Genomic DNA, 8,837 nt, shown 5'->3' on the forward strand with positions numbered 1-8,837 from the left:
ACATTTTCTTCAACCAGAAGATTAGAGTTACTCAATTTGGTACACTCTGACATTTGTGGTCCCATGAAGGAGAAATCAGTTGGCGGTAATAGGTATTTTTTGACTTTCATTGATGATTTTTTTCAAAATATATGGGTGTAATTCTTAAAGAAAAAGGACCAAGCTTTTGACTATTTCAAGATATTTCATGCCACGGTAGAGCGTGAAACGGAAAAGAAATTAAAATGCTTTCTCTCAGATAATAGAGGTGAGTATACTTCCAAGGAGTTCAATTTTTATTGCAAGAGATAAGGGATTTGACATGAGAAGACGGTCCCACACACCCCACAACACAATGGAGTAGCCGAGAGAATAAACCTGACAATCATGGAAAGAGTCAGAAGTATGATCAGTATGGCAAAGTTGCCTAAGCCATTCTGGGGAGAAGTTGTTCGCGCCGCCTACTACCTAATCAACCGGTCACCATCAGCCCCATTGCATTTTTAGGTTCCATAGAAAATATGGTCCGGTAAGAATCCCTCATATTCTCACTTAAGGGTATTCGGTTGTTTAGCACATGCACATGCACATGTATCCAAGGAGCTCAAAAAGAATCTTGATGGTAGAACTATACTGTGTATCTTCATAAGCTATGGAGATGAAGAATTTGGATATAGATTATGGTATCTAATATAGAAGATGGTGATCAAAAGTAAGGATGTTGTATTCCACGAAAATCAGACAATAGAAGACATTGAAAAACCCACAATGTCTCATGAAAGAAGTTCCAGTGCCTAGCAAGTTGGTCTAGATCCACTACCAATGTAGTTTTCCACAAATAGCATGAGAGAGCATGAAACATTACCAGAAGCAAAACAGGAGGATGTTTGGAGGGGGGAGGGGGGCACAAACCCCTCTAGAAGCTCCAAAACCATCATAGGGAAACAATGATGGTACACTTGCTGAAGCCAATAATCAATAATTTCATCCATCTAAACGAGGTCAAATTCTATCAACTCGATACTCAGAATCCAAGTATATTCTTTTTATTAAAGATGGAGAACTAGAGAGTTTCCATGAAGCTATATCTCATAAGGATAAAGAAAAATGCTTGCAAGCAATGACCGAAGAGATGAACTCTTTATAGAAAAACAACACTTATGAGATTGTGAAACTTCCACAAGGAAAGAAGGCACTGAAGAGCAAATAGTTATTCAAGCTCAAGAAAGATGACAGTGGAAAGGTGGTGAAGCACAAACACTGCTTAGTAGTCAAAGGATTCCTATATAAAAAGGGAATTGACTTTGATGAAATATTTTCACCAGTTGTAAAATTGACTTCAATCTGTATCATCCTTGGATTGGTATCCACTTTCAATTTGAAGCTTGAACAAATAGATATCAAGGCAATATTTCTTCATGGTGATCTAAATAAAAAAATCTATATGGAGCAGCCAGAAGGTTTTGAGGTTTCAAGAAAAGAAAACCTCATCTATAAGCTTGCGTAAAGCTTATATGGCCTGAAGCAAGCACCAAGGCAGTGGTACAAGAAGTTTGGCTCATTCATGGTAAGTCAAGGATATAAAAGGACTACTGCAGATTAGTGTGTTTACATTCAGAGATTTTCGGATGGCAATTTTGTTGTACTTCTACTTTATGTGGACGACATGTTGATCGTTGGAAAAGATGTAACAAAAATCAGACAGTTGAAGAAAGAACTCTCTAAGTCCTATGAAATGAAAAACTTAGGTCCAGCTCATCAATTTTTTTAATTGCAGATAACTTGATATAGGAGAAACAAAAAGTTATGGCTATCTCAAGAAAATTATATTGAACGGGTGATCAAATGGTTCAACATGAGTAATGCCAAATCAGTAGGTGTCCCTTTGGAAAATCATTCCAAGTTGAGCAAGAGTTCGTGCACCTCATCCAAGAAAGAGATTGATGAGATGTCTACAATTCTCTATTCTTCAGCAGTTGGAAGTCTGATGTATGCCATGGTTTGCACGAGGCCAGATATCACACATGCAGTAGGTGTGGTGAGTCATTTTCTTTCTAACCATGGAAAGAAACATTGGGAGGCAGTTAAGTGGATTCTCAGGTATCTTAAGGGTACATCAAAATCAAGTCTTTGCTTTGGGGGAGTTGATCCAAGCTTGGAAGGCTATGCAGATTCAAATATGGTCGGAGATCCCGATGGTAGAAAATCAACTTCAGGATATCTTTATACTTTTGCTGGGGGAGTTGTGTCATGGCAGTCAAGATTACAGAAGTGTGTTGCACTATCCACAACTGAAGCAGAGTATATTGCTGTAACGGAAGCTGGTAAAGAAATGTTGTGGTTAAAGCGATTTCTCCAAGAACTAGGGATGAATCAAACGGAGTATAAGATACATTATGATAGTCAAAGTGCTATTGATTTAAGCAAATACTCAATGTATCATTCTAGGAAAAAGCATATCGACATTCAATATCACTGGATATGCGAGGTGATGGATCAAGAACTGCTAAAACTAGTGAAGATCCATACGAAGAATCGAGCAGACATGTTGACAAAGGTGGTCATTCAGGAAAAGTTAGAGCTGGGCAGAGACATTGCATTAGAGTTAAGCTTGTTTCTTAATGGAAGTTATGCTTTTCAAGTTTTAAGAAAGTTTATTGATATCGGTGTTTAAATGCACCACAGCTGCACAGTCGTTAGCGTAAATGTTTGGTTGTCTGAAAAGATTTGAGCACATTGAAGGGTTAGAGATTTGTAAGAGAGACTTATTATTCCTTAATTTCAATAATGTGGTGTTGCGGTTATACAATCCAAATTCTCAAAGAAAGTAGACACCCATCCACATTCATTTTAACAAAGAAGATGGCAAGGGGAAACCATTTAACAAAAATATTCATATAAACCTCGGAAGTTAATTCGTGTATAGGCAGCGTTGTCTGTCATACCGTTGACTCTATCTATTCATGGAATTTTCTTTAGAACGGTTCTTTCTAGCAGCTTCCCCCTTTGCAACTTTCTCTAATTTATTCAATATGCCGTGAGCATGTCTGTCTTCACTGTTAACTGTGTTATTTTGGCTGTAGAGTGTGGACAGTATCTGAAGCTAAAGGCATATCAAGGACAACACATAGTGATGATCAAAAGGTAGGGTTAGTCTGGAAAGACGGTGATCCTACAACTTTTAAAGTATTATATGCAAGAAAAGCAGACAGCAATGTAATCTTAGGTACTCTGGTATTCAATTTTTCGGGCGTTAATGGCTTTGGTCTTGTTGTTTTCAGCAGGAGGATGTAAAAAGTGAATCCAAGTATATTCCTGGGGATGCTTCGAGGATGCATTATGCTGTACAGTATGTTACTTATGCTTGTTATTTATATATTTTATGAGAATCACGCTTTGACATAAATCTTTAAAGAGTAAGAGCTGTTCATTACATTTTTTATTTAACAAAATGCAGAACCCTGGATACAACAATCTCAAATCTGGAGACGGAATTAGAAGCAGCAAGGGCGTTGCAGGATTCTATAAAAGAGTTGCTCTCCAATTACCGAAGATCTAAAGATCTCTGAAAATAGAAAATATCTCATGGTCATAGGGATAAACACTGCCTTTAGTAGCTGAAAGAGAAGAAACTCAGTTCGTGCTACCTGGATGCCTCAAGGTGCTTGAAACTTCATTAACGGTGTGTTCTGACTTATTTGTGTGCATCTATTACAACGAGGTACCTACTGAAAATTTTGTTATTTACTTGTGGTAAAGCAGGTGATAAGCTAAAGAAGCTTGAGGAGGAAAAGGGCTTTGTGATGCGGTTTGTAATAGGACACAGGTATGTGATCACTGGACTAGGCCTGATGTCCTTCAGGTACTTTTACCAAACTTCATGTTGTAGCTGGTAATGATTTTCCAGTATCGGGCAACATATAATCTTCATTTCCCATTCTTCTATTTGTCTCAATGTCAGGGAGAGGCTACTCCATGAACATATTTCTTTGAATTAACCACAGAAGTTTCTTCGAAAATGTGTTGATGATTTACTATTACTTTTCTCAAAAAAAAAAAAGAGAGAGAGAGAAAGAAAGAAAATGAATGTGTTGATGATGAAAAGATGGAGTTCATAATTTCTTGAATAGTTCAGAACTCCATAATTATCAAACATGTTAGATAAGTTATTTGTATGTTTCTCTTATCTATTGTCATTTATATTATTACTCATTTAATTATCATTTCACCAGTGCAACATCAGGTGGCATTCTTGATAGAGCAATTGAAGCTGAAGAGAAGAAGCATGGAGATTTCTTGAGGCTGGTAATGGCAATTGCTTGATCACCTGTGTTTGTTGGTGATTCGGTTATTGCCTTATTTCATTGTTGTTACTGTTCTTTCTTTCCTATGTTGTGTACTGTTTTCAATTTCAGAATATTTCGTTGTTGTTACTTCTTTCATTTCTTGTTTTCCTTTTCCAAACTGTTCTGAAATGTTATTTTTTTTCTTTAAGCCGAGGGTATATCAGAAACAACTGTTGGGGTGAGGAAGCACCACAAATAAAGTTTGATATGATGAAAATAATGAAAATAAATTGGACACGAGAATTTTACGTGGAAACCCCTCTAACTGATAGAGGAGAAAAACCACGGGGTAGAAGGATCTCACTATTATAATATGGAGTACACAGCTCTCAAATACAAGGAGAAAACAACAATTAACACTTCTCTCTTGTAAAAGGAACAACTACTAAAGAGGACACTCAAGACTAAAATATTTATCTTGGTGTATAACTCTCTTTGTATTCTTACTCTCTCTTTCTGGATAATTTAAATGAGGGCAAGAGGCCCTCTATTTATAGGAGAATGAAAACGCGTAAAATTATTTTACGCGTTTTCAAAACGCGTATGTTCAATTCAACAAAGGAAGGCTGCAACAAAGTCATTAGGGAGGCAGCCTTTTTGAATTCTTTGAAAACTGAAAAAACATTTGCCTTCCTCTTGATTGGATACACCCAACTTTTCCTAGAGTAATTGTCGATAAATGAAACGAAATATTTCGCTCCTCCTAGAGACTCCACCGATGCTTGCCAGACATCAGAGTGGACTAGATCTAGTATTTCCTTGCTTTTAGCAGAGGAACTGCTAAACTTCAGTCTATTTTGCTTACTGGTAACACAATGCTCACAAAAGGGTAGTGAAACCTTTTTGAGCCTTGGAAGAAGTTTTTGCTCAGCAAGAATCTTCAAACTTCGTTCCGACATATGGCCAAGTTTACGATGCCATATCATCGTTGATTCTTCAAATGAACTTGCTGACGTGGTTGATGCTTCTCCTTCTTGGTGTGTTTCACCTTTAAGCACATATAGATTTGCAACAAGTTTTTCCTGCTTTCATCACTACAAGCGCTCCTTTGGATATTCTCATGACTCCACCATGAGTCTTATACGAACATCCATTATCATCTAGTTGTCCTAAAGACAATAGATTCTTCTTCAAGTCTTTTACATGTCGTACCTCTTGGATGGTGCGAACCGTGCCATCATACATCTTTATTTTGATGGACCCAATACCAATAACATCCAAAGCATGATCATTTCCCATGAACACAGACCCTCCTGAGATAGGATTATATTGATGGAACCATTCTCTCCTGGAAGTCATGTGCCATGTTGCTCCTGTGTCCATGATCCAGACATCAGCGAAACGTTTTCTGCCTTCATTATTTGATATTGCCTCACTACATAAAATATCGCCATCATCCGAGGTACATGCAACATTCCCTTGAGCATTTGATGGCTCAGGGTGTTCACTCTTCTTCTTGAACCGACAATCTTTCTTGAAGTGCCCTTTCTTGCCACAGTTGTAGCACTTGATATTCTTCTTACTTCTTGATTGAGATCTGCCATGATTGTGACTCCCACTGGGGCCACGTTCCGTTGGTCTTCCTCTCACCATCATCAAAGCTTCAGCTTGTTGCGAACTTGCTTGTCTGTCTTTCTTATTTTTGCGCCGATTTTCTTCTTCCAAGACAGCGGCTGTAATTTCATCGAAAACTAGACTGTCAGTATCGTTCGTCAGGTTGATGATGAGTTGATCATACGAGTCAGATAGACTTTGAAGTAGAAGCTCCGCACGTTCAGTCCCCTCTCTTTTGCAACCCATTGTTGTAAGTTGCGAAAACAGAGTATTCAAAGTATTGATATGTTCAGTAACTGACATGGACTCTGACATTCGAAGAGTATACAATTTTCTTTTTAAGAAGATTTTATTATGTAAAGACTTGGCCTCATACAACCCTGTAAGAGTATCCCATATTTCCTTCGCCGTCCGCTTTTCCGCTACACTAGACAACACTTGATCAGCTAGTGCCAAGTGTAGATCAGCAACTGCGTTGTTGTCTATGTCGTTCCACTTGCTGTCATCAACAAAGTCTGTGGGCCTGCCTTCAATTGCAGCTAATCAATTGTCTTTTCTCAGTATTGCTTTTATTTTCATTTTCCACAATGAGAAATTAGTCCCATTGAATTTCTCAACGTCAAACTTTATTGTACTCGACATTTTTATTTGCTTCACACCCTTCTAGATCATTTCTGAATATTTTTGCGAACAATCATGACAAACTGTACCGTCACCGAAATTTACTATTCACGTGAATAGTACTATTCATCGAATTTTACTATTCACGAAAAGTTACTATTCATAGATAGTACCTTTGCATAAAATAGACAGAATAACCGAGGGCTCTGATATCACTGTTGGGGTGAGGAAGCACCACAAATAAAGTTTGATATGATGAGAATAATGAAAATAAATTGGACACGAGAAATTTATGTGGAAACCCCTCTAACTGATAGAGGAGAAAAAACACGGGGTAGAAGGATCTCACTATTATAATATGGAGTACACAACTCTCAAATACAAGGAGAAAACAACCATTAACACTTCTCTCTTGTAAAAGGAACAACTACTAAAGAGGACACTCAAGACTAAAATATTTATCTTGGTGTATAACTCTTTTTGTATTCTTACTCTCTTTCTGGATAATTTAAATGAGGGAAAGAGGTCCTCTATTTACAGGAGAATGAAAACGCGTAAAATTATTTTACGCGTTTTCAAAACGCGTATGTTCAATTCAACAAAGGAAGGCTGCAACAAAGTCATTAGGGAGGCAGCCTTTTTGACTTTGTTGGCCTCCCTTTTTGATTCTGTTGGCCTCCTTTGTTGACTGTCTTTCAACAACCTCTCTATCCCTACGAGGTAGGGGTAAGGTGTGCGTATACTCTACCCTCTCCAGACCTCATTTGGGATTACACTGGGTATGTTGTATTTGTTGGTAATGTCAGTGAAAAGGGGAGACAGCTTGTTGTTCCTCAAAAGTTGACTTGCAATTGAACTTCATTGGAACATGTTGAGGGATACCTTAAATTATCAGCGAAGACAAAGAGCTATTTTACTACTGCTATTGCACTCTGGGATGCAGATTTCTATGTCAAAGTTGATGACGATGAGCATGTAAATATAGGTAAATGCAGCCTTTTGGATTCTAAATACCATGTTTCTATTGCGACAACTGAACTATCTTTGCTCACACTATTAACCTGCATGTATTCAAAACTTCAGGAACACTTGCAGCAACTCCAGCTACACATCATTCAAAACAAAGGGTATATAGTGGTTGCATGAAATCTGGTCCTGTCCTTGCGCAGAAGTAAGCAGAGGAATTACCAGAACTTGTGCTTAAGGAATGTCCTATATTTATTTCATTTTTGTTCCCGTTTACTTGTACGGGAGTGAGATATCATGAACCCGGGCATTGGAAATTTGGTGAAGATGGGCATTTCCGACATGCAACAGGGCAGCTATATGCCATCTCAACTTATATATCTATAAACCGGTAAGCATTTGCTAATCTATTATTGCTAAAAAAAAAAGGGGGGGGGGGGGGGGGGCGTTCTAATTTGGGGACTTAAGCCACTTGCCTAAACCTTGTAGAGTCTAGACTGATTCTCTAATAACTTGTATATATATATATATTAGTTATACGGATTTTTAATTTGCAAACAAAATATTGTATTAGGTGTGTTGGATTTTATACAGAGAAAAAGAATGCTACCAAACGTTGTATTACTTATGCAAAATTTAATGCATGAAAAACTTAACTCCTAGCAACCTATCAAATAACCTCTAAATACCTGTATGTAATGGAAAATCTTGATCTGAATCCTATTTTACTTACAATTTTTATCATTCATAATTTTTTAAAGTATTTTTTAGTAGATTTTAACTATAAATGCAATTTAACTTTCATCTATTGTATGCCAAGCAATTTTCATCTAAAGAAGTTAACCAAGCAAGTTAACATTCAACGCAATTGAAAAGAGCGCATTTGATGAGTCAATTAATTTGTATTTGAGCTCTAATTTTCTAACTCAGGGACATGTTAGTGTAATTTTTAGTTGTTTTTGCTTTTGTTTTTTTTCTTTAAAGGATATTTGGTAAGTTTATTGTCACGATCCGAATTCGAGTGTGATGGCACTAGTCCATTTTCATCGGATAAGTCAGCCTAAACCCAATATTTGCAGAATAAAATGCGGAAATAATTTAAAATAGATAAATACAAGGCAAAAATGGAAATCTTAGTCAATTACAAAATCTCCATAGACTGATTGTCACATTTACAAGTCTCTAAATACAACGATACTAATTTAAATAAAAATCTCAAATCTTTGTCTCTCTAATGGAACAAAGTAAAGTAAAGATGAACAAGAAAGATAGTTGTCATCAACAGCTACCTCTCAAGTCTCCTCTAATAAGCCCCGGATGAACGAAATAAAATTGGTCACTGTCCGGGCTCAGAACCTACACAAGTGTAGT

General features: G+C 37.1%; 1 pseudogene; it reads left to right on the top strand.

Moving 5' to 3' along the window:
* Nucleotides 1–1,834: 1,834 nt before the first annotated feature.
* Nucleotides 1,835–7,861, top strand: LOC129869739 (probable beta-1,3-galactosyltransferase 2; annotated as a pseudogene).
* Nucleotides 7,862–8,837: the final 976 nt, after the last annotated feature.

This window comes from Solanum dulcamara, chromosome 10 (genome assembly GCF_947179165.1).
Source record: "Solanum dulcamara chromosome 10, daSolDulc1.2, whole genome shotgun sequence".
Classification (NCBI taxonomy): Eukaryota; Viridiplantae; Streptophyta; class Magnoliopsida; order Solanales; family Solanaceae; genus Solanum; species Solanum dulcamara.